Raw genomic sequence first — 27,899 nt, 5'->3', positions numbered from 1 at the left:
GAAGCTGATGAGCATGATGATACATGGGTAGGAGAAGTAATTTCAAAAGGTTTGAGGAGTGTTAGATGTTTTGGATGTGGAAAGCAAGGACATTTGAAAAGGGACTGTAGACAGGTCATTTCCAGAAACAATGTTTCTTCAAGGAACAATGGCAACAGAATGCCCCTTCCTTCTGGAGTATGCAGAAGGTGTGGTAAGGGAAAACACTGGACCAACGAATGTAGATCAACAAAGGACAGACAGGGTAATCCTTTGCCTCAGTCTTCGGGAAACTCCCAGAGGGGCCTCAGGCAGGCCCCCAGTGCAAATCCAGTTCAAACCTTTCCGGCAGCCATAGAGGAAATGCCTGCTCTGGAGAGCGATTAAATAACCAAATGCCTATTGGAATAAATCATGCTGGTCAGAATGATGAAACAGAGAGAATAGAAAATTCAGGAGAAAACATAAAGAAAATTTTTTGGCAAACTTCTATTAATGAACAAAGACCAAAATTAATGATAAAAATAAATGGTGTTTTGTTGTCTGGTCTGGTAGACACAGGTGCGGACGTTACCATAATTGCACCAGAATTTTGGCATCCAACTTGGCCTCTTCAGGAGGTAAACGTTCAACTGTTAGGAATTGGGACATTATCTCAGGTGAAACAGAGTGCAAGATGGCTCGAATGTATAGGTCCAGAAGGACAGAGAGGAAAATTAAAACCATATGTGGCTAACATAACTATGAACCTGTGGGGTCGAGACTTGTTGCAACAATGGAATACTCAGATTAACATCCCTCCAATCTCAGAAACAAATCATAAACTAGCACATGTTACTGAGAGAAATATTAGAAGATATTGTTCTAATGAGTGGTCACCAGCCATCCATATTATACAAGAACAGGGCACAATAACTGATGATCTTCCAAAGACACCAACAGCTCTACCTTTAAAATGGTTAACAGACAAGCCTGTATGGGTCCAGCAATGGCCTTTAACAACAGAGAAACTCCAGGCTTTAGAAGAGCTGGTAGAAGAACAGTTAAATGCTCAGCATATTGAAGAATCAACCAGCCCTTGGAATTCTCCTGTATTTGTTATTAAAAAGAAATCTGGTAAATGGAGAATGGTAACAGACCTTAGGGCAATTAACAAAGTAATTCAGCCAATGGGTTCTCTACAATCTGGGATGCCTTTGCCTACTCTGTTACCAAAAGGATGGCCTCTCATAGTTATTGATTTAAAAGACTGTTTCTTTTCAATACCCTTACAAGAAAAAGACAGAGAAAGATTTGCTTTTACAGTGCCTACTTATAATAATTCTCAACCGGTTAAAAGATTTCAATGGAGGGTCCTCCCACAGGGAATGTTGAATAGCCCAACTCTGTGCCAATATTTTGTACAACAGCCATTGGAAGTGATACGTAAAAAATTTCCTAAATCTATAATTTATCATTATATGGACGATATTTTACTAGCTGACTCAAATGCAGATACTTTAGAAAGAATGTTTGAAGAAGTAAAGAAAATTTTGCCTCGCTGGGGATTACAAATTGCTCCTGAAAAGATACAAAGAGGAGATTCTATTAATTATTTAGGATATAAAATAGAGCTACAAAAAATTAGACCCCAAAAGGTGCAAATTCGGAGAGATAGACTACAGACTCTTAATGACTTTCAAAGATTATTTGGAGATATTTCTCATCTACGAACTATTGTTGGGGTAAAAAATGATGAACTGACTAATTTGTTCAAAACCTTAGAAGGTGACAAGGACTTAAATAGTCCAAGAGAATTATCACCTGAAGCTGAGAAAGAATTAGCCTTGGTAGAAAAGAAAGTGCATGAAGGACACGTGAATCGTATTGATCCAAAGCTGGATTGCATTTTGGTTATCTTACCTTCTAGGCGTTCTCCTACTGGAATATTAATGCAGAGGGAAGATATTATATTGGAATGGATATTTTTACCAAATAAACCAAATAAAAAATTAAAAACTTATGTGGAAAAAATCTCTGACTTGATTTACAAAGGAAAAATGAGACTTCGTCAATTAGCAGGCATAGACCCAGCAGAAATTGTCGTACCATTAACTAAGGAGGACATTGAAAAATTATGGACAGAAAGTGAACCTTGGCAAAGAGCTTGCAGTAATTTTTTGGGAGAAATTAACAGCAAATATCCCAAAAGCAATAGAATTGATCTTATAAAGAGAGCTGATTGGATCTTGCCTCGAATTGTACGGCAAAAACCCATATCTGGAGTTCGTACATTTTATACAGATGCCAACAAAGAAGGAAAGGCAGGTTACAAATCAGAAAATTTAAGTAAAGTGGTTCAAAGTCCGTATAATTCAGTTCAAAAATCAGAATTGTATGCTATTCTGTTGGTATTAATGGATTTTTCAGAACCTCTCAACATAGTAACTGACTCTCAGTATGCTGAAAGAGTGGTGTTACATATTGAGACTGCAGAATTTATCCCTGATGCTTCAGAATTAACTTCACTATTTATTCAATTACAAGATACAATCAGGAAAAGGAATCATCCTTTATATATAACTCACATTCGATCCCATACTGGTCTGCCAGGCCCTCTAGCACAAGGCAATGATGAGATTGATAAATTATTGATAGGAAATGTGCTGGAGGCCTCAGAATTTCATAAAAAACATCACATCAATAGTAAAGGTTTAAAAAAGGATTTTTCCATAACCTGGCAACAAGCCAAAGAAATAGTAAAGAAATGTCCTACTTGTTCCTTCTACAATCAGACGCCATTACCAGCAGGATGTAACCCAAAGGGTACTCAGAGAAATGAAATCTGGCAGATGGACGTGTTTCACTTTGCAGAATTTGGAAAATTGAAATATGTACACCACACTATCGATACTTATTCAGGATTTCAATGGGCAACTGCTTTGAGTTCTGAAAAAGCTGATTCTGTAATCACTCATTTGCTAGAAGTTATGGCCATCATGGGTATACCTGCACAAATCAAAACTGACAATGCTCCATCATATGTCTCTGTTAAAATGAAACAGTTTTTTGCTTATTACAATATAAAGCATATTACAGGCATACCACATAATCCTACAGGTCAAGCAGTTATAGAAAGATCAAACAGAACTCTAAAGGATATGCTAAATAAACAGAAATGGGTAACAAAAACCCCCAGAAATAGACTGCATAATGCTCTTCTAACTTTGAATTTTCTGAATGCCAATGAGAAAGGAACAACAGCTGCAGAGAGACATTGGATAATAGAAAAAACTACAGAATTAAATCAGCCTATATACTTTAAGGATGTGCTGACCTCAGAATGGAAACCAGGGTATGTATTACATTGGGGACGTGGTTTTGCTTTTGTTTCTACAGGAGAAGATAAGCTGTGGGTACCATCAAAATTGATAAAGGTTCGATTTGAACAAGAGAGACCTCTTAATTAGAGGAGGTGATAGTTCATCAACCAGCATGAACATCCAATTTAAACTAACTTGTATCAATAAAACATGCCTTTTCATTTCATCAGATAATAACTTGCCAAAAAGGAACATCCCCAAAATTAGTCTTGGGGAAAGGTTTTTGTTTTTGTCTTTTAGGAGAATGAAGGTTAAGGAATCTGAAGAACACTGGACAAATGAGACAACTGAAGAAAAGGGACAAATCATCTATCCCAAGAAACAGAGTGAAACGGTGTATGGGTATATATTATCTAAAAAAATTTTATGTCTTCCTAAATGTTTGTTTCTGCTTTTCTCTAAAGATTTAACACTATTGGTCTTCTAACAGTCCCAGTTCAATTAAAATTTAAAGCTGACTTTGGAGTTGGAGAATGGCTCTCTCCTTCTTTAAAATCAAGCATGTTGTTAAAAGGAAAATGCAAACTCCCTGTATCATGCCAGAATAAGAGCCATCTTCTGCTATGGTACAGGACAAAAGCAAAATTAATTAAGGGACTATTCTATTACTAATCTCAACTCTTTGATTCTATTCTGATTCTTTAAACTTTTCTCAAAGTATAAATTTTATATCAAAATTTACAAGATTAATATATATATATACATTTTAAACTTTGTTAAGATATGAATGGTCACATAGAGTACTAACTAATTCTAGAAAAAAGGCTAGCTGCATATATATGTTTTTGTGTTCGAGTCTCTTATCAGTTTTCTGCAGGAAATCATGGCCAGGCCTAACATCAACTGAAGTCTCCAGAAAGAAGATGGGGCCCCACAACAACAACAATTCCACGTGGACAATAATAATATCATTAAGCTGACAAACATCATCCATAGATCAGCTTTGAACTACAAGGGGCTCAGAGCAAATTTGAGATGACTAGCTGAGATGATCCAGTCTCAAAGACTACTTGAATAAGGACTTGAGATAAACCCTCAACTTTGGCATTATACACAGACTGGATAATGAAGGATATAGTTACCTCTCCTAGAATTTGACAATTAACCTAAAATTTTTCTTTCAGGATAAAGAAAACTTCGCCCATACCCAGCAGGAAGCAATTTTAAGAATACGACGCCCACATTCCCAAAGAGGTGGTGTGGGGCGGGTGGTTTTTTGGTCTTTTTAATGGGTTTTGGGTCTGGGATAATTTTCAGTGTTTAGGGGGGTTGGTTACAAGTTATTGTCAAGGGTTAGGAAAAAGGCTAAGCAAAGGAGATTAGATTTAAGGTTCTTGTTTTAAAAAAAAAAAGGGAAAGAAAGAAAAGAAAAAGACAATTACTAGTTTTAAATACTTTACATTGGATTGAATTGTTTTATATTGTACACAAATTTGAAACTGATATTGTTAGAAAATGCTATATGTATATTTCTAATTGTATTTATTCCATCCATTTAACAATGTAATGCAAATTTCTGATCCTTGAATGTTATTATTATCAACTATTAGGATATAAAGAAATGAAAGCTAGTAGTTAGACATTATCATAGAACTTGTAGTCATATTAGATATGTTTTAAAAAATTGAGCAGAGATGTTTTAGACAGGTCATCTTCAAACCCTTCAGAGATCTACAGAATATGGCATTTAAAATGTTTTAATAACTTAGAAAATTTTTCTTTTTTGAGACATGTCGGCTCCTGGCAGTACCAATCTACTTTAGAGAAAATATGGGCATTGAAGAAACTGCATATGGAGTCAACTTTCATTCTGGCAAAAGTTAGCCACTGGACAACAAAGTATCCTCGAATCAACAGGACAAAATGGACAGACAGATCACGAAACAAGGGACTACTGATTCTTGCCAAAACAAGTGTGGTTATGGCTTTATCAAAAGGCATCTTCTGAGGCCAGGACAATATGGCCCCATCCCTGAAGTGGCCTTCGCATCCGGAAAAGGTACGGTGCCCTTTTCTTCGAAGGCAGCTTAACAGGCAGAGGGCTGATGGATTCTGTTGTACAATGGAACAGCAGCTGAAAGCTCATGCCTCTCAAAAGTAGACTGGCATTTAATAGAGGGATGTGGAGAAGAAGGGGATGCTGAGATGAAGCCATATATACACAGCCAAGAAGAATGGACAGCTGAATTAAAAAACTGTCAACAATTTCCAGAATTTAAAATCCTGAATCATGACAGGACACTAGTGGAATTCAGGTGTTTCTGGTACGTGGACTGCTCTCACCCAATGTGAGGTTGAACTGTTGACCTTGTGTACATCCTACTTCACAAATGAGTCTGTCAGATACACTAAGCCTATAGGCTGAAGATGATGCCCCAACACTGCGGAGAAACCTCAGGTGACTGCCCAGGCAGCTGGCTGTTTCTGTCAACTCACAAAATTTTTTTGGAAGTTGCTTGCATGCACTTCCTGTTTTTATTTTTGTTAGCTAATATTATTCCCTTCTTGGGTCTCTGAGGGAGTTGAAGATTAGTTAGTTATGGTTGAAGATTAGTTAGTTATAGTTGAACATTAATTAGGATAGAAAGTACATTAGATACATCTTGGAATTACCAAAATAGGATAGATAATGGAATTATTTTCTCTGATTTGTCAAATACCTGTTTAGGTATTTATTACTTGTATATATTGTATATAGTTATTGTACTTTTGTATATAGTTTTTCTTTTGTTAGTTATAACCTTTTGCTTTTTTTTTCTTTTTATTAAAATAGAAAAGGGGAAATGTGGTGGTAATCTAATTGTATTGAAATATTATTTTGATTTGTACTGAAATATTAATTTGATTGTATGTTAATAAATAAAGTTGTCTGGGGGTCAGAGCTATTAGAGCCATAGCAAGAGTGTGGCGGTGGTGGCACACGCCTTTAATCCCATAGATATCTGTGTGTTCAGGGTCAGAGCTATTAGAGCCATAGCAAGAGTGTGGCGGTGGTGGCACACGCCTTTAATCCCATAAGATCTCTGTGGGTTCAGGATACAGCCAGCATTGGAGACATATGCCTTTAAGACCTAGGGGGCTGTACATTCAGACAGTGACGAGGCAGTCATGTGTTTGGGTTTACAACCAATGAGAAGGCAGAACAACATACTTTAAAAATACGAACCGACAGGAAGTAGGTCTCTTTTCGCGAAGCTGGGACAGCAGGAGGAAGGGTGAGATTTTAGCTCTGAGCTCTGACCTCTCGGCTTTCTCTTTTACATTGTTTCTGTGTTTCTTATTTAATAAGACGGTTGGATACATCTACAGCAGAGTTTGGAGTTTGCCCAGTTGGTTTTTGGTCTTGCTTTTTAGTCCAGTATTTCATCACTATGTCCTCTTCCCTCCCTTTTGGAATGTGTTGCATGAATCCTAATTGGTCTTATAATAAAAACTCAGAGCCAGATATTGGGGTAAATGCTGAAAGATCAGAGAGACAAAGGAACAAGCCACAGTCACTTCTTACCTTGCCATCTCCTCAGCCGTAAAGGGAAGATCCTGTCTCCATGAATCCTCAAACTGAATGTCCCTGAGTCCTCAGCTGAAAGGGCACCGAACTCCTGTCTCCTCCCGCCTTGTATTCCTTTCTCTGCCTAGCCATATCATTTCCTGTCTCAACCTTCCTAGTGCTGGGATTAAAGGTGTATGGCTCCCAAGTACTGAGATTAAAAGTGTGTGCCACCACTGCCCAGCTCTGTTTCTCTTTTATACTGGATTAATCTCGATTAGTTCAGGGTGGCTTTGAACTCACAGAGATCCAGATGGAGCTCTGTCTCCCGAGTGCTAGGATTAAAGGTGTGTGCCACTACTGCCTGGCCTCTATGTCTAATCTAGTGGCTAGCTCTGTCCTCTGATCTTCAGGCAAATTTTATTTGTTAGAATACAAATAAAATATCACCACAGGAATGGAAACGTATATTCGGTGCCAATACATGTTGGAAGTATGTGATCAGTTTTTTTTCTAATCTTAATTTTATAGATTATACTTAAGAGATTGCCATAAGTTTCAGAAGAGACTTTGGACTTTTATAGACTATGGGGACTTTTAAAGTTGGACTGAATGCATTTCTACATTATGATATGGCTACAAGTCTATGGGGCCCAGGGAGTAGAATGTGATAGTTTGAAAGAAAATGGCCCCCAGAGGCTCACAGGGAGTGGCACCATTAGAAGTTATGGCCTTGCTAGAATAGGTGTGGCTTTGTTGGAGGAAATATGTTACTGGGGGTGGATTGCTCAGATGCTCAAGCCAGTAGCTCACAGTCTTTTCCTGATGCCTGTGGATACAGATGTACTCTCAGGTCCTTTGAGGATACTATATCAGCCTGTGTGCCCCCATGTTTCTTACCATGATGATGATGGACTAAACCTCTGAGCTGTAAGCCAGTCCCAATTCAATGTTTTCCTTCACAAGAGTAGCAACTGTCTAAGAGTGGTCCTGTGTAAGTTTTCCTGTATAAGAGGGGTCATGGTGTCTCTTCACAGCCATAGAAACCCTACCTAAGACACTCGTTATAGAGAGTCTCAGCTCAGAACTAGGGGATGATGGGTGGAAAGAATCTCTTCCTGTCCCTTTAGAAGTTAGCTTTACCAAGGTGAATTGCTGGGTTTTAGTTGATAATCTAGTGAGGAGAGAATCAATGGGAGATGGCAGGATCCATGTGGCCAGCAGGAGTTCAGCGGAGATCTCGGCAAACCTGAGGCCGGAGAGATGGCTCTGTGATTAAGAGCACTTGCTGTTCTCACAGAAGACCCGGGTTCATTTCCCAACACCCACACGTGGCTCACAACCATCTATAGCTCCAGTACAAGGGGTTCTTGCCCCATCTTCTGACCTCTGCGAGCACCAGGCACACATGGGGCCACACATACACATGCAGGCAAAACACTCATATACATAAAATACATTTTTAATCTAAAAAGAAAAAAATTCTGTAAATTTCAGGAAACCAAAGTAAAACTAGAGAATTTAAAATATGAACTCCCAAATTTCCAAACTTAACAGCAAACTCAATACACATTCATGGCAATATCACTACATAATTTTGTGAATTTTAACTATTTTTCTAAATTAAAAAAGGTCATGAGGATCCCGGCACTTCTTCCTTCCTTCTTTCCTTCCTTCCTTCCTTCCTTCCTTCCTTCCTTCCTTCCTTCCTTCCTTCCTTCCTTCCTTTCTTTCTTTCTTTCTTTCTTTCTTTCTTTCTTTCTTTCTTTCTTTCTTTCTTTCTTTCTTTCTTTCTTTCCCAGATCTCTTTAGTGGCCGCCTTGATGGACCATAGTTGGGTTCTCATATCAGTTTCCACACTCCATCTACTATGATATTACATGTCATGGGATGTCTGTCTGAACAATTTGAATACATGAGAGAGACTAGTGAAAAGGTGACTATTATGAAAATCACCAGAACCTCTGCACAGTGACTCCTGGAAAGCCCTGGATCACACTTTGAGGACTGCTGGCTTACAGGACACATACAAAGGCAACGTCCGGTACTGATTCCATGGACCACCTAAGTATTGTGAAGGCACTGTCGGGGGAGAGGGGCATGTTTCAAACCAGAAATTTAATCACTGGAACTGATCTACCCTGTCGTGTCTTTGGAGTATTTGAAGCCAGCTTTATGGCCTTGAGGATCAGTGATTGCCTTTGGTTACTCAACAAGGTTTCAGAAGAGTATGATAAACAGAGAGCGATTCCATACAGGTTATAAGAACGTGGTGAGGTTTTAGGGGGTAGAACTGATTTGGAAGGATTTTCGTTGGTTACTACAGAGCTTGTGTCTTCAAAAGATACTTCCATGAGACATGTTTGAGGGGGCTCAGGAGGAAATAGATGTTCTGGGAGCTCACATTGTAGTTAATAGAAGCATGAGCTGACCTTACAACACACGCTGCAAGTGTTAAGGGAATTCCCAGAAAAGAGCTGAAATCATCGGGAGAACCATTCTGGGTTTCTACAGAGATTTAGGAATGTTGGTGTGGAGGTGAAAGGAGGAACAGGGAGGAAACACAAACTATCAAGGGGGCATTGTGCCCTCTTCCAGTCCACAAACATTCCCAGCAGAGATCATGCATTAAGACAAACTTGGATAGAGCCAAGAGGCCGGCAGGATCAAGTACTTGTCATCAGTCCTGAAGACCTGAGTTTGATCTCTGGGACCCACATGGTAAACAGACTGACTCCTGCAAGTTATCCTCTGGCCTCTAGGCGTGACAGTTGCCAGAGTCTCAATGGGGGTTGGAACTTCCAGATCCAAGCTGGAATGGCTACCCACTACAGCTGTGGCCTGCATGTAAGTGTGTGCATGGGTGCATACATGTGCACGTGTATACACACACACACACACACACACACACACACACCCCAATAATTAATTAATTAAAAATAAATAGTAATAAAGACCAGTACAGGAGACTGAAAAATAGTCCCTTATAAAATGATATGCATATGGAAGCCAGTTACAAATGATTTCAGCTCAAGATGGGAAAGAATAATGGATTGAAAATTATTTTATTGAAAAACTTTTCCATATAGTATATTCTAATCATGGTTTCTCCTCCCCCAACTCCTCCCAGAAGCTCCCCATGGAGTGATATATTTTAATTGTAGTGAAGACTTTCTGTAAAGAAGGAAGGGTTGTAGAAAAGAAATACTTCTGCATGGGAGAGAGAGCGAAGCAGCTGAGTATGTTCAGAGCACACACTGCTCTTGCAGAGGACCCAACTCTGCTTCCCAGCAACCGAGTCAGCTGACTCACAACCACCTGTAACTCCAGCTCCAGGGCATCCCAACACCCTCTTCTGGCCTCCATGGGCATTTGTACTGACATGCACATACCCTCCTATACATAATTAAAATATAATAATTCTTTAAAAAAATAAACACTTTGAAAATACATTTAAAGTTAAAGACTCACACAGACTATTGAAAAATCCTGCTTCCTCACCTTTGCACATGTGTTTATTTTGAATCTGCCTTTTAAAATAGGACTCGGAACAGTGGGTCTGCAAGATGGCTCCTCACATTTACAGAGCCTGCTGTTAATGCCCGACTACCCGAGTTCAATCCCTGGAACCTATAGTAGAAGGACAGAACCAACTCCCCAAAGTTGTCCTCTGACCTCCATGTATGCATCATGATACACTAGCTCTCCCCAACACACAACAATAACAATAATACTAATAAAGAAGAAATGGGAACTCTATGTCAGCAGGAAACACAAATGTTTTCAACTCTCATGAGCTTACATGCCACAGTGTATACATGCTGTCACATGTAGGGAGTCACTAGCTTTGACCAGGATTCTTTGAATTAATTTCTAAGTAGAATATAATGTGTCTTGAAGGATAAGTTATAAATGTGCTGCTTCAATCATTATTAAGACCCAATGACCATCACAATACTTGTTTAGAACTCAACAGCAAAAACATTTTTCTGGGGAGGAGTCTAATGTCACTAATGGCAAGGCTCAGGGCACTATCTCAAATGTGTCACCTTGGCGTTTTAAATAGTTTTAATTAATGGAGTTTGAAGGACAGCATGTGTGGGAAGGATAGACTGGCCTTCCCTTACGGCAGGTCATAAGACCTTCATTTGAGAGGTAGCTTCCTGCTGACAGGAGAAAAGACCATTCTTACTCCAAAGACACAAGGATACAAAAAGGAAACAGAGCCCAGAGATAGGTTATGCTTACCTCCATATGGCAATCACTCTATAAGCTACTTCTTGTAATGTACAAGACATACAAAATAGTGTCTCTAGGCTGCTTCTGTTTTAGGCGACGATTTAAGACTTTAAAAGACTGTATCATGTGTGAGTATAGTTACATGCATGTGATGGCATGTGTGTGGAGGACACCTGACAACTTTGAAGAGTCAGTTCTCTCATTCTGCTTTTATGTAGGCCCCGGGGATGGAACTCCTGGCATCAGGCTTGCCATTGGCAAGCATCTTCACATGCTGAGGCATCACTTTGCTGGCCCATACTCTAATTCACAAGCAGCATTTGGCTCTCTTTTGAGTGCAAGTGCAGAGGCAGGCTGACTGTGCTTGTACATGCATACACCATCACCTATCTGCACCAACCCAAGGACGATTAATGAATTCCCTGTTCCTAAGAATACAATGGTTCCACTTATGAGCTTATCAAAGCAGATCAGAAATATACAAGAACATGAGCATATTAAAGTCATATCAGAAAAATCAGGCCCAAGAGCTTACTGTACACTCTAGGCCAGGAAAGTTGAACACCCTTACCTGGACTCCATAAAGAGGAGAACATTTAATGTTATGATCACGATGGACCCACTGACCTGTCATTTGACCATAGTGTATGGTGTGTGTGTGTGTGTGTGTATGTGTGTGTGTGTGTGTGTGTGTGTAGAGGGGTGGGCCAGGGTAATATGTAATGAGAGTTAATATGAGAATAAAAGAATCTATATTTGCCAGTGGCCCATTGTTAAGGGAAGCAGGAGTACCTGGCAAATTGCAGCCATTGAAACTGATGTAACTTGTGAATTTATTGTTATTCTGAGGTTATAGAAGGGCACAAGCATGCCCATATGTTTCTGGCATGGCACATTTACACTCATGACGCCCCCAGTTACTACCTTTCCTCAAATTTTCTTCATCCCATCCCATTGGTCCGTTCCTCTCCATTCTTCATGAAACCTAGAATTAAAACTCCCAGGTCTAACTCCTTGTATCACGGTAGTCATAGGCCAGAGGTCAAACTCTGAGTGCCCTAATAAGTCAGGTGCCCCCCCCAAAAAACAAACAAAAGAAATGATGGAATGCTGTGGGATATTTGTACACTTTGTAAAAATGTATTACTGTGATTGGCTTTATAAAGACCTAAATGGCCAATAGCCAATGGCTATCCATCCTAAAATATTTATCCAGGGCTGGAGAGATAGCTTCATGGTTAAGATTACTTAATCCCCTACTAGAGGACTGGAGTTTATGTTCCTGGAGAGATAGCTCCATGGTTAAGAGTACTTAATTCCCCCATTAAAGGATCAGTGTTTGTGTAATTTTGTGTAGCTCATAGTGCCTGTAACTCCAGTTCTAACAGATCTGATGCACATACGCACACAGAGATGTATGACTAAAATAAAATATAATCTTTTTAAAGAATAATTATCCACGAAGTGTTGTTTCTGGAGTCCAGGGTGAGTACAGAAGAGAAGGAGCCAGCTAAGAAGCCTGATGCTAAATAAAAGTAGAGACACCACGTTCTGATTCTGACCTGATAGACACTGGCAGGCCCAAATGAAAGCCACTGCTTTTAGCAGATGCTGCCTCTGTCCTTGCTTCACGCACAGTCTTTTCCTCATGAAGGTTCTATGTCCCATAAATGTGTGTGCAATAAATCGGTGTGCTTCTTCTCTCCTTTGGTTTTCTGTTACAGGGACCCAGCTAATGAGCTTAAGGCAGCTAGAAGGAAAAAGACACTGCCCCTTTTCTATGCTCCTGTCCTCCAGAACTGCTGGAACGAGGTGATAATACAAAGCAGACAGCCTCTGAGATTGCTTTATTGTTGTTTTGAAACTTTGTACAGTGTGCCCTTACTGCCTGCACCAGGGACCGGGGGCTACCTCACCTTGGCTTCCCATCAGAGCCTTGGAAATGGAAGCTAGGATGATCCTTCAAAGGATGAAGCCAGGGCACCAGCACCCAGAGCACCCCTACTCCACCTCCTTTTGTTCCCCAGACAGTCTGAGACTATCAGGCTCCTGGCGTGGGGGAGGAACCGGTGGTGGTGGGGTACTGCTATCCTTAGGGCCATTTCATGGTCTCCACTATGCAGCCAATCCCATTCACCTTGGGAGGCAGAGAGAGTGGAAACACCCACCCAGAAAGACAGAGCAGGAGAGAACACACCCTTCTCAGCCCCGTGGAGATAGAAACAGCACAGCTCCTTTGCTCAGGGTGGGTAGAACGGTCAGCTGAGAAGGTCAGTCTGAAAGAAAATATCTCTAAATTAAGAAAAAGAAACAGAGGACCAAAGGCGTGGGACACACGCTGGAGGTCACGTGGGCGGCCTTTGCTGTCATGTTCCAGGTTCCAGCTCTGCCTGTTCCCTGGGCTTTGGAGCTCCGGTGTCGATATCACTCACAGAATAAAGAGCCTTCAGGGGCTCTGCATGGCTCCATATGCTTAGCTGTTCCTGGGGTAGACTGTGGGGACTTTTCCAACTTGCTAAATACAGCTGCTGTTCTGTCTCCTCTATATAATTAGATTCACTGATCCAAGCCAACAAAATATTGAGGATTGAAATTCAAAGTAAGCCTCCAGGAAACCTTTGGAGAGCAACATTTCTCATTTCTGGCCCTGAGCTCCCAGGCTTCTCTGTCTCTGTCTCTGTCTCTGTCTCTGTCTCTGTCTCTCTCCCTCCCTCCCTCTCTCTCCCTCCCCTTCCCCTCTCTGATGGACTGAATTATATTCCCTTTATAGCTTTCTCACAGTGCTGGAGCTTGCAAGTCACTTTGTCCTAGACTGAACAGCCGAATCCACACTAGGCACCAGGCTTATGAAGGCAGACACAAAGGTGCTTTTCCTAGGACACGTTTAAGTGACCTTTCCTTGAGTAAATGGAAGGGAAGCAGGTGGTTCACTGAGAAGAATGCATTCAATCTTCAGGCTAAATGTGAGCGAGAGGAAGAGAGTGTATCTGGTTGGAAATACCTTTTCACCCAAGTGACTTACTCATTTACGACTAGCAAAAGGCAAGAGTCAGAACACAGTGCATAGAGGCAGGAAGGTTTGCAGCAGAGAGTTCCATGAACGGCACTGTCCTAAACAACGGACCTTCCTTTAGAGATGTTAACCCATTTTCTCCCATCATGATTTCCCATTGCGGCTTTCCTGCTCTATTAACGACAGAGCTCCTGGGGGATGCTTGAAGCAAGGGTGGCTGTGCAGGTGGAGACCCAAGGATCTGACATTTGCTTCAGTGATAACTATTTCCTGGGTGAATACCAAAAGAAGAGTCAGGTTCGCGTTTCATCCCTCATGTCCTTTAACTACGGATCCCTAGTCATGTGACTCAGACGCTTTAACCGTTTCCCACTTGACTTCAACTTGAAATAAATGAACTTGGTGTTGGGGACTATGCAATAAATCCTTTGAAAGCTGCCAGCCCTGTTCACTCCTCAATACAGCTAGGCCTACATCTTCCTAGTTTGTCTTCTTAAGTCATGGTCATTCCAAATGAGAAAGGCTGTAGTTAGTCAGGAAGTCAGAGACAAGGAGTCATGGCCAACTTTCTCATTATACTTTCCCCTCCCTCTTTTACATACGAGGCAAACTGCCCTTCCCTCTTGCCAGCCAAAGAAATGGAGGAGTACTAGATCTTCAAAATAGTTGCCAGTTGCACAAGACCAGGGGATGAGCAGTTCCCAAGTTCCTACCAGATGATGCATGTAAGACCTTCCACTGATGGTAGTGTCCTTAAGACTGGTAAGGACAGACTTAGGGAAATTTTGGCTGTACTGAATAGGTTCCACAGCTTCAAGTCAATAACATGCATGTACCCTGGGCATTGCTATATAACTGAGCATGTAACTTAATTATCATGAAGGTTGGAGCTAGTTAAATGATCCCTCACCAAAATTATCTGGGTTTACAAAAAACTATCTACAGTGGGGTCCTCGGGAAGTCTCCCAGGCTGCTACCTATACATATGCATCCAGTTTCTCAAGCATTCTCTCTTCTAAGTAACTTTTTGCTGATTGGCCACTTGTGGCCATATATGAATTTTTTTTTTTTTTATTGATGAGAACAAGCACCTGGATCCAAAGGGTCAGCCCCACCCACTTTGAAATGAGCAAATATATTGATATTGAAACCAGAGGTTTAGGCAAAAGCTTGGCAAGACAGACTTGGGGACCTGTCCTAGTATTCAACCACAGAGAAAAGTAATGTTGAAAGCTGAGATTTATTCAACGTGGCCACATTGGAAAGAAGAACAAAATAAGTGTTCAGTGACCACCCCCTCTCCCAAGTCCATCTTTGGGTTACTGATTTAGGTCCAATAAATAGAGAAAGAATTGGGGCAAAGGGCAGGAAGCATGTATGGTTAAGCAGTCCTGGTCAAGGTAAGCTCTTTTTCTGCAAAATGGTCAGGAGATGTCATATAACTGGCGATGCTTCCGATCTGGTTAGTTACTGAGATGATGGGTTTGCTGTAATGTTGGCCTTGCTGTGGTTTGAGTCTGGACCTTGTTCATGTAGTGGAAGTTTGTTTCCCTATGTGGTAGCAGTTAGAGGAGGTGCCTAGTGAGAGGAAACTTGTGGAGCTGCCTTTAGGGGGGGAGGCTGCTGCTGGCCTTCTGTAATGGGTCAGCTCTTGTAGAACAGAGCTGTTACAAAGTGAGGCCAGCCCACCCACTTGGCTTGGCCCTTCCCGCATACAGTGTGTTCCCTCTCTGTTCTTTCATTATGGTGTGACATGGCCAAGGAGGCCATCACCAAAGCCTATCTCCATGGGAGCCAGTGCCGAACGTCCAGTCTCCAAACTGTGAGCTAAATAAATCTCTTTTATTTATAATGTTCCTAGCTTCAGGTATTTGGTCATAAATTTAAAAAAAAAATGAGTCATCTAGGCCCACTCTTGCTCCCTCTGTGTCTCGTGACTGGTGCTTGCCCTTCTACTGGGCTCCCACACAGCGTGTCTTCCCTTGTCAAAAGCTGGAGCCATGCTCGTAGCCATTCAAGATTCCAGAACCTGAGCAAAGCAAATTGTTGTTTATAAATTATCCAGTGTTTGGGCAGTATTCTGCTGAAATAGGAAAAAAAAAAAAAAAAAAAAAAGAGAGGGGGGTGGGGTGGATTAAGACAACCACTAAGGGAGTGTCCTGTAAATTTAGCAGCCATGGTGACATATTATACATTTCACTAGCACAGCAAAGCCCAACAAAGCCAGCTCGGTACAAAGGCTGCTTCTCATCGAGGACTGGGTCTGTAGCCCCCTCCAACTTTTTTGCCTCTAGCCTTTTACCCAAGCTTACTACCATGAGCTGCTAGACCCGTGTCAATCAACTCCCTTCCTCCTGTCAATCTGCCTGCGGTCAGTTAATTTATAGCACACATCCCCATCCCAGGTTGGGAATAGAAAAATGTTTTTCCTTTCATAAAAGCAAAACAAAACTTTGAAATGAAACAGGACATAATTTGTCATTATGGCGTATCTCACCCATCAGATTGAAGCATTTAAAACCACGTTATGTTAGCATCCGAACATCATCATCTGGCTCAAAATGTTCAGTGGAGTTGCTGCAATGAGACAGGCCCTGGGAAATGCTTTTAGTGGACCTGCAATTGGCACCATTTTCTGGAAGGCAATTTTCATATCTTTACATCTAGATATTATAGGAGGGAATCAGAGAGCCTCTCAAATATTTATTTGAAAAACTACCCAACACGCTACTTACTATTCACCAGAACAGTTACAAATAATTTATAAGTCTGATAATAAAGATCAGTTAAATTAAATGTCATGGGGCAAAAATCAAGTCATACAATTGGGATCTAAATGGTCTGACCACACATATTTGGAAAGGTATCTAGAAGGGAATATCTTGACGTGTAGGCATTTTATTTTCTATAATCTAGAAAATTACAGGTGGGCTTTTTTGCCCCTTTAGAATAAAAACCAAACCAAACCAGAATATCAAAAAAGAAAAAGACGGAGCCACAGATAACAGAATAAAAATGTGTCCTTGTTAGCATGGACCCAGGGACAAACACTGGAGAGGGGGCTCAGAGTCCAAAGAGGGTCAAACACATTTTCAGAATAAAGCACAGGGGCCTGGGGTACACCTTGTATAATCTGCACGTGACTGAATGGCACCCCTGTTTGACCAACATTATTCAGATTCCCACACAATCCCACCTCAAGCCTTTCTTCGCCTTTTGTGGTTTTTTTTTTTTTTTTTTTTTTTTTTTTTTCTGTTTGGTTTGCTTTGCGTTTTATCTTGAGAATGGGTCTCAGGAATCCCAGGCTGGCCTCAAACTCACTTTGTAGCAGAGGATGACCTTGAACTTCTGCTCCTGTCTCCTGCCTCCACATCTCCAGTATTGGACATTATGGGCATATACCACTATGCCCACTTTATAGAGTACTGCCTCCAGGGCTTCTTCCATGCTCGGTAAGCCCTCTGCCAACTGAGCTGCATCCCTAGCCCCAAAGGCATCCTTTCAACAGCTAGGCTTAACCACTAACATCTCAGGTTGTCAGAGCAGGAAAGCACCTGCTCTAAAGGACAGACCCTCTGGCCTGGGTGGAACCCTTACATTCCAGGTGGTCTGGCCCCTCACTTTGTCTAGGGGACCACTCCTTAAGAAGGTGGGCTCACCCGAGACATGCTAAAGAGATGGGCAGACTAATTAGTTCATTCATGAGACACTCTACTTTTCCTTCCCAGACCCCCCTCACCCAGTGCAGGAGCTTAAGGACTTCAGACATGTAGGCCTGCAAACGGTCTGCTTTTCCGGATTATTAAAAACACACCTGCAACTTTTCCTTTACTTTCATCTCTTTTTTACAAGAGCTTTCTCAACACTTGGAGCTCCCCCGCCCCCCGGGATTTTGGGTTTCCTTACTCTTTCTCTAGAGTAGTGGTTCTCAACCTTCCTAACTCCATGACCCTTAAATACCGTTCTTTAAATACAATTGTGGTGACCCCCAGCCATAACATTATTTTGTTGTTACTTAACTATAATTTTGCTAGTGTTATATGAATTGTAATGTAAATAGGATATGAAGGATATGTGATGCCCCAGAGTGGTCAAGACTCACAGGTTGAGAACCACTGCTCTAAAGAATCCCATCTACCATGTGCCTGTTCGTCCGACATGTATCTGATCCATATTGGTTTCAGTGGCAGGACTTGCCCCTTTCCTCCACTCACCTCCTCCAGGTAACGCTGAGGTCTTACATCTTACTTGCCCTGAAGTTGGTTGTTGTTGTTTTTTCCCCTAAACTCCTATAAAAGTATTGCTGTGCTTCCAGCTGAGTCTGTTCTTAAATGCTTTTATTAACTTGACCAAGAACTCCAAAGAGGAACCCCAGTTAGACTGGTTAAACTTTTAAATACTCAGCCACACAGTAAATATATTATAGAAAATTCTGCTGCAAACCACATTTTAATAAAGAAAGGAAGTACAATTAAAAGCCTGTCTCAAAATAGGATATACTCTTACAATGTGTGGATATAAAAACATCAAACTCTTAACATAATGATATGGAAGCTTAAATATTTGTTATTTCTCATTTTAATATACAATGTGAACACTCCCTGAGTATGGGCTAGCTAGATGGCAGGTAAGGGCACTTGCCACATAAGCCTGATGATGAAGATTCAGTGCCTGGAGCCCACAAAAAAAAAAGGTATAGGAAGAAAACTGACTCTTTAATGTTGTCTTCTGACCTTCACATATACCTGCTCACATACATCTTTTGCACGCACACACACAAACACATACACACAATAATAATAATAAACAGAATAAAGTTCTTAAAAGCTTCTGAGTAATCTACCATACTACATTCATATCAACAACATTAATCAAAGTAGGAGAGCAAGGCACCAACGAGGTTATCAATTTAATTAACAGCAATAACTACTAACTGGGTGCTATTCTCACAGCCTGAAGAATCATAAAAAACTGTGCTGTGGCTCAGGATCTGAGCTTTTCACCCTGGGTGAGATGGATCACTCTTGAGAGCCAAAGACCATATTGGAGGCACACATCAGCATTAGAGGTTCATTTAGAGTCCCCAGATAAATCCTTCTCTGCTTGACTTGCCAATTCACAGCTTCACCATCACTGAGGGTGAGTGGCGATGGTCGCCAACAAAGTTAAGGAGGCTGAGCAATCATACTTACTCAAAAGATTCCCTGAAATGGAAAACTCAAGATTCCCACAGAAATGTTAGGCACCTGGGAGGAGACTGGGGAATACCATGGACACAATCTGTTTGACATCAGACACTCCAGAGTCAGTGAGCTTTATGTATGTATGTATTCATGTCAAGACACCCAGTGAGCATGTGTGGTGATGGCTTCCTGGAAGCATCTACTATCTAAATCTGCACGGAAAGTTTGTTTATTCATACAAAGGGGTAATTGTGCCATGCGGGATGTGAGAGGATGGTGTGTGGATTGGAGAGAAGCCCCAACGTTTGCACTGAAAAAGGTGTCAGGCTTGACTAATCTAAAAAGCTGATATTTTCAAAGGGCTGAGGTAGAGAACTTCATTGGCTCTTGAGTGCACTTGTCAGACCACTAGGCAGCTCTCTGATGCTGCTCATGGACCACTGTGTGAAGAGAGAGGCTTCCAGGAGCTCCTAAGCTTTCAGACTGGGGCTTCCTTGAGTCTATAAGACAGGCTGCCTGGGTGAATCTCCTTGTTAATAATGCACCATTTCTAAGTATTATAGGATCAGTCCCAAGCCTAGTTTCTAACATCACAGGCAGATAGTGGTTGGGAAAGAAACATTTAGGGACCCCACACCTGAGACTGCTCACTAGCAAGAACTGAGCCACTGATAAGAACCACCAGATTGGCTCAGGCCATTTCTCAACTCCTGCCCCTCCTCAGATGTCTGCCTCCCCCTACCCCCACCTACTCTCACAGTGAAGACTTCACAGGAAGCAAATAAGGTGGTATGGAAGAGAAAAGTTCTGAAGTTACTGTGACCAAAGTTGAAATCCCAATAGCTGTTAGTATTCTGGTTTGTCAAAACACAAACAAGAGCTCTTGAAGACAATGGCCTCAGTGCAGAACCCATGCAGGTAGGGAGGTCAGAGACAAAACAACTGTAGTCTAGGGAGCAGGGAGAGAGAACTGAGATGAGGAGTCCAGAAAACTAGTTTCTAGCTTAGCTTCCACAGCCAACTGCCCAGTTCCTTAACTTCTCGACTCTTGCTCATGGACAGAAGTGACCAGAACACTGTAAAACCCAGCATGTCATGAAGGTTGTATGCTATGGCAATAAATATTAACTGAGCACCTACTGTGCATAGACCCCGGAGTAGGCTACATACTTCAAAGTGTTTACAAGTGGGACTCGTGTGTACAAGAATGCACATAGCACTCTTTTTTCATGGTAACTGCAAATGGGAAATAATGACGAGTGAACTATATGCCTATCCATATAGCAGATCTACTTGGTAGGACTTACTTACATAAGAAGACTTACTTAAAATATGATGAGTGCAAATTATGAACATAGACACATACATACAAGAGATGGATTTCAAAAGTATGCTGAGTAAAAAAAAAAAATTAGCCTATGTTGTATGTACTTTCCCTAAAAGATACATACTGCATGATTCTAGAACTAGAACTGTATGCATTTCTAGAACAGGCTAAAATAATTCATGCCAAGAAACCTGAAACATTGGCTGCCTCTCTATACAGGTAGGGTGGGAATTGCCTGGAAGTCATTAGCATAAACATTAGCATCTGGGCAAAAACAGAGTCTGTAATTCCATAAGGACCCACGTCACACGTTTGTATGCACTTGTCAAAATTCACTGAATGGAAAGCTTAGGATCCGTGTATGTCACTCTACACAAATCTTACCTTAAATATATTAAACACTACATAATGATATACATGTTGAACTGTTGAGTGGCAAAGTGTACTGATTTGTGCAGTTTAATTCATAATACACGAAGAGGATGGATACATGGACAGCAAAATGAATTGCAAAATGTAGGTGGTAAGTGCATAGGTACTCACAGTATGACCACCTTCAATTCTTCTGTTTGTTTGAAAATGACCTTAATGATCTGTTGGGATAGCGCCTCACCATTCTCCTTTTCATTCTGATGAGCCATTGTAAGATAGAAAATAAAAATGTGTTGCTGAGTGAACATGTGTTTCAATGTGTCATGGAAATCTTGCTTGTACCCTCCAACTACTGAAGAAGGTCTGGAACTCTTTGTAGCACATATCTGCATTTTATTTGGACCAAGATATTACTTTAAGGACCCAGAGAGATGACTCAGAGGTTAAGAGCACTGACTGCTCTTCCAGAGGTCCTGAGTTCAATTCCCAGCAACCACACGGTAGCTCACAGCCATCTGTAATGAGATCTGGCGCCCTCTTCTGGAATGTGGGCAGAACACCGTATGTAATATATATGTTTTTCAAGACAGGGTTTCTCTGTGTAGTTTTGGTGCCTGTCCTGGATCTCACTCTGTAGACCAGGCTGGCCTTGAACTCACAGAGATCTACCTGGTTCTGCCTCCCGAGGGCTGGGATATTACTTTAAGGTCCTTTAGGAAAATTTGTAGGAAAAAAAAGTTATTTTTCTAATACAATACATTCAATACCTCCTGTAAAGGAAGATCAGATAGATCGTACTAGGTACTTGAATTAAGATTTTATGGGTTACTCACAGAATAAAATATATAAAATCTATTTGCATGTCCACTGTATTAGTTACTTTGATTAGTTATCGCTGTGATACACTATCCAAGAGCAAGTTATTTTGGCTTCCAGTTGGAGTCCATCATGGCGGGGAGGGCAAGATGAGCACAGTGGCTCTGGCTGTGGCAGCAGGAGAACTAGGCGGCTGGTCACATTGCATCTGTAGTCAGGAAGCAGAGAGGTGCATGCTGGGACTCCACCTACATTCTCCTTTTCCTTGACTCCAGCACCCCAAACTGAAGAATGGTACCATGCACATCCAGGTGGGTCTTCCCTCTTTAGTTAGAACTTTCTGGAAATGCCCTTACAGACAAGCTCAGAGGTGTGTCTCCTAGGTGATTCCAAATGCTGTCAAATGACAACTAACCATCACATCCAGCAAAGAGCTATCAACTAGCAAAGCAATAGATTCTTGTGGAGTCCTTTAGTCATATTCTGGGTTCAGGGCTGTAAAAGAGCAGCTTAATTTCTCTTAGACATCAAGACCTGAACTGTGGGTGGCTGCTGCCAGAAAATGGCATCTTTGAGTGCGATATTATAGATAGAAATGCATGCAGAGAAAAATAAAGAAGGGGGAACATGATAAAGGAAGTAGAAATTGCATGACTCATCTGGCTTCAGATATTATCTTCAAAGATATAAAAATGGGATAAATTACTCATCAAAATTAATTTCAATAACACCAGAGAAAGGTCTTCAGCATCCTTGCTTCCATACATCACCAGCTCCAGTCTCCCTAGGCCAGGTCTTTTGTGTGTGTGTGTGTGTGTGTGTGTGTACATGTGTATGCCTGTAGAGGCTGGGTCAACTTTGGGTCTTGTTCTTCAAGATCCCTCAACATTGATTTTTGAGACAGATTCTCACTAGGGCCTGGAACCTGATAATTAGGTTAGTCTGACTGAGAGATCCAGGGTCTGTCTCTTGCCTTCCTTGTGTGGGTTTTTATGGGTGCTGTGGACTGAACTCAGGTCCTCATCTCATGGTTGCATGGCAAGCATTTTGCCAAATGAGCCATCTCATCAGGCTGGCTATTTAAGAAAGTAGCATATACAAGAGCTCTGTTAGACACTCCCTAAATTTCACTTGCTATCATTTTAGCTCAGATGATCTCTGATTTCCCTCCCTTTCTCTGCTTCATCAAGCTGAGGGTGGGGTGAGATATGGTCTCTAAGGCCAGACAGACCTTGAATGGAACACTTGCTGGACTGGTCTTTGTACAGCAGACATTCACCCTCTTGCCTCACCTCCCTCGTACCTTATGTGACTCCGGGTGCTGGTAACAAAGCAGTGAATAAAACAAAGACCTGTTCTCACAAGTGGACATTCTAATGGAGGCTTAGACCACAACAAACAACTCAGAGAATTCCATGAGAAATCACAGTGGGACCTGGGAGAGTATAACAGGCCAAAGTAATTTAGCCAAGTTTACTTAACTGTAGAATGCAGAGTAACACCACGTCTCAGGGGAAAGATGGTAAATGACATAGTACCTCCCTCCCTATTTTTTTTTTAACCTTCCCCACACATTGATAGTTGGAACTGCAACATTATCTTACCATCCCGATCCAAATGCAGTAGACAGACAGAATGGTACATAGAGAGACATCACAACACCGACTCGTCACAGCAATAGAAAAGTAACTAAGACACCCACCCCAGGGGGTCCAAGGGACACCAGCAATCTAGGGACTATGAGGAGTGTGATATTTTTCCCCTCTAGAGTCAAGATCCACCTGATCAGGGCTTGATTCTTGAGAGCCATTTATGTGTGTGCAGGGAAATGACTTGTGGGGGATTGGGTGAGTTAAGGGAAGTGGCCATTTAGAACTTGGCATGAAAGCATACAGATGTTTTAAGTCAAAATTATTCACAGATTACAACATTTTAGAAGACTCGTTTCTACAAGATGCTACCATTGGGGAGCGGGGGGGGGGGGATCAGGTATAGTAAACACACTTTGACTCATGATGTTTTCAGCATATGATGGTTTTAATTGCAGGCAGCCCCATCATAAATGGAGGAAAATATAGTAGTGTGGGAAAAGAGTACCAAAGCCTTTAAGACTATCATCATCCAAAATGCTGACTACTACTAGGTAAAAATGAGGAAGATTAACCACCAAACATGATCATGAAGCCAAAGCATCTTTTCCTTGCAAATGAATCCTAGTTACTTAGAGAGAGGCATGGATAGGGATTATGAAATTATTTGTTTAGTCTGATTTATTTGTGTCCTGTGACACCGTGCTTCTCAAAGTGTCAAGTGTCTAAGAATCACCTGGGGACCTTTTTAGAGACGTATTCAGAGGCATGGTGGGGGGTGGTGATGGAAGAGAAGGCACAGTTCTACTTATCAAGATGCAATCCACTGAGGACTCTGGTCCACTGACCATATGTGCACACCTGAGAATTTGCACAGTTTACAGGATGTGCATGTGAAAACACAGCTCTCAGGTCTCCAAATGTGGCATCCAATCATAGCTAATAGGAAAGTTTCTTCTTTCTCTCAGAAGCTCCATCCATCCAGGCACACCTAGCCATGCGCTGTAGTTTAGAGAGCTAGAAGGCATCAAGAATCATGTTGTTAATCTGCCCCACTTTGGAATGACATCTATTTCACAGCTGCTAAAATACACTAAAGAAGAACAAACCAGAGTGCAGTGGCGGCAGCGGGGGAAGATGGCGGCGGCTATTCCCCAGCGTGCATGGACCGTGGAGCAGCTATGCAGCGAGCAGTTGCCCAAGAAGGACATTATCAAGTTTCTGCAGGATCACGGTTCAGATTCGTTTCTTGCAGAGCATAAACTATTGGGAAACATTAAAAATGTAGCTAAGACTGCTAATAAGGATCATTTGGTTATAGCCTATAACCATCTTTTTAAAACTAAGCGTTTCAAGGGTACTGAATCTGTAAGTAAAGTGTCCGAGCAAGTGAAAAATGTGAAGCTTAATGACGATAAACCCAAAGAAACCAAGTCTGAAGAGACTCTTGATGAGGGTCCACCGAAATATACAAAATCTGTTCTAAAAAAGGGAGATAAAACCAACTTTCCTAAAAAGGGAGACGTTGTTCACTGCTGGTGTACAGGGACACTCCCAGATGGAACTGTTTTTGACACCAATACTCAAACAAGTTCAAAGAAGAAGAAAAATGCCAAGCCTTTAAGCTTCAAGGTTGGAGTAGGCAAGGTTATCAGAGGATGGGATGAAGCCCTCCTGACTATGAGGAAAGGAGAAAAGGCTCGACTGGAGATTGAACCAGAATGGGCCTATGGAAAGAAAGGACAGCCTGACGCCAAAATTCCACCAAATGCCAAACTCATTTTTGAAGTAGAATTAGTAGATATTGACTGAAACCAGTGCTTCAGACGACACCAACAATAAAAACTTGGCCTTGAAACTTAATGTGACTAAATAGAGCTTGTTACTATTTTAAGGGAAGAGTCAACTGGAAAATTCAAGGAGTTAAAGCTTGTTTACTTGATCTCAATTTTTGAGTAATGTAACCCCCTGGAAGTCCCTTTAAGTCTCAGATATTTTACTATAACTGTGTAAAATATTAAAGAGAACTGCTTTTCCTTTTACCTCATATTGTAAACTAAAAGGCTCAATAAAAATGTCATGGATTGTCTTGATTAGACTTTAAAAAAAAAAGAAGAACAAACCAATTAGAACTGGAGAGATGGCTCAGTGGTTAAGAACTCACATTTCTCTTGAGTTTGATTCCCAGCACCCACATCAGGCATCTCACAGCCCCTAGTTCCAGGGGGATATGACACACTCTTCTGACCTCCATGGGCACCATACCCATGCACACTCACCTTTCCTCCACATATACGTAGTTAAATAAAATAAAAATAAATCTTTAAAAAAAATTAAAGAATACACTAATTAAAAATACAATTTTAGGCCGGGCGGTGGTGGCGCACGCCTTTAATCCCAGCACTCGGGAGGCAGAGCCAGGTGGATCTCTGTGAGTTCAAGGCCAGCCTGGGCTACCAAGTGAGTGCCAGGAAAGGCGCAAAGCTACACAGAGAAACCCTGTCTCGAAAAAAAAAACAAGAAAAAAAACCAAAAAAATTACAATTTTAGGAATGGCTAAGTGCCTAATTAGAATTATTTCAGTGGTATTTTCAGTCTTTTCCCCTTTGAAATTCTGGCACTGAGGTCAATTATCCTTGGGGGAAGGGGTGGGCATTTGCTATAGAAATGTTTACTCATCTTAGTTTTTAAGAATGATATGGAAAGCCAAAATTACATCTAAGTACCCTTAGCTCCAAAGAATTTGCTTTTAAGCAAGAAAACTCAATTCTCCAAAGTACCCATTTCTTCAGAGACTTCAAGACCAGACTTAACAGTATCAAAAATCCTAGATGGTAATGATCGTAAGTGCAGAAAGATATACTTTTAAATCTCATTATAGAATAATCCCCAGTGTTCATTAATGAGCACTTTTGCAAATAATACTACAGAATATTAGAAGCCAGTAAACATGATATAATAGATGTAACTTTTTAAAATATATAATTAAGTATATTAGGTGAAAACAAATTTTTTGAGTACATGGCAGTATTTTATTTTTAATAAATATAGAATGTTTGTTACACCTACCTCACATTAGGTGTCTTTAGACATGGTGCTATAGGTTATTATATTTTAATTTTTTTCCAAAGCGAATAATTTTAAAGGTATGATCCACCTAGGCCCAGATCAAGCTTGGGGCAACTTACCTATATCTCTAAATTAATTGAAATGACAACCCACCACCACCACACATGTACACACACACACACACACACACACACACACACACACACACACACACGAACACCAACCTCATTCACTAAAACAGAATACATACAGAAAAGCTCAGGCTGACCCAAAGTCCCTGGAATCCCATTAATTCATTACAAATGCCTTCAACTGGAGTTTTGCTAAACATGCCTCAAAGCTTCAGTGAAGGAATAGAGGGAAGTTGGAGAATTGCCACCCAGTACAGGTAACCAGTAATATTTTTATGTCATCAGGAAATGAACATCTTGGTGGCATTTCTGACAGGTTTAAAGGCTTGAGTCAGACAGTGAGAACTGCTGAGTTCCTGGGCATTGTGTTCACCTGAGTCATCTGCTCCCATGCTCCTTCCCTCCTTGCTAGGAAGGACCATCTGAGTGTTCAGAGCAGAGGACTGACTGATTTCAGCTCAGGCCAAAGGTTCTTAAGTTAGAGTCCGTGCCCAGGGGTCTGTAAATCCTTAGAAATGAGGTGTGAAGCTCTGCATACTGATGCACACACATCTATGGGAATCAAGACTCATGCCTTTCATAATTTTCAAAGTGTAAGATGCCTGGAAAAAAATGTTGAATTCCTAATGCACGATTTTCAAAAGTAGGAGAAGTACATCTGTGCACATCCATAATTTGTAGATGTAGAATATGTAAAAGGGATTCATACAGCCAGCTCAGATAGAGAAATATCACACAGAGCAAAAATATCCCAAACCCTTTGAAGTACACACACAATTCTTTTATCACTAGTTGCAAATTTGACCTTCCCACCCCATTAGCTTATCCCACTGGTGGGAGCAAAAATCCCAACACCACATAAAGATGAGATGTTTCTCTGTGCTCTGTGACAAACGCTCTGTTGTCTTCCCACACCCAGCCTGTTCCTCTGCCCCTTCTTGAAGGTGTCTCTTGATGTGGCTCTCAAGCCCGAGTGAGCCTGGGAGGAACCTGAGGTGCTTATTAACCCTGCAGATCTTGGGTACACCCCCCCCCAAGTCTGGAACACAATCTATAGGCTTCCTTTTCTATTTTTTTCTTCACTTCTGGGGATCAAACCTAGCACAATCTGCTGTGGGATGTCCTGTATGCTGTGAATATATGTTGTTATGATTGATTGATAAATAAAACACTGATTGGCCAGTAGCCAGGCAGGAAGGATAGTGTGGGTGGGACAAGGAGAGAGGAGAATTCTTGATAGAAGAAAGCTGAGTCAGGAGATGCTGTCAGCTGCCACAAGGAGAAGCGTGATGTAAGATACGGGTAAGCCATGAGCCATGTGGCAACTTACAG

General features: G+C 41.3%; 1 protein-coding gene and 1 pseudogene across 12 annotated transcripts in view; one reads left to right on the top strand and one right to left on the bottom strand.

Annotated features, from left to right (window-relative positions):
- Rgs6 (regulator of G protein signaling 6) overlaps window positions 1–27,899 on the bottom strand; it is a 543,914-nt gene that overhangs the window by 254,507 nt on the left and 261,508 nt on the right. The window lies entirely within an intron of this gene.
- LOC102928777 (peptidyl-prolyl cis-trans isomerase FKBP3 pseudogene) lies at window positions 24,486–25,230 on the top strand (annotated as a pseudogene).

Source organism: Peromyscus maniculatus, chromosome 14 (assembly GCF_049852395.1).
Source record: "Peromyscus maniculatus bairdii isolate BWxNUB_F1_BW_parent chromosome 14, HU_Pman_BW_mat_3.1, whole genome shotgun sequence".
NCBI classification, from domain to species: Eukaryota; Metazoa; Chordata; class Mammalia; order Rodentia; family Cricetidae; genus Peromyscus; species Peromyscus maniculatus.
This window is presented reverse-complemented; position numbering and strand designations above follow the sequence as displayed.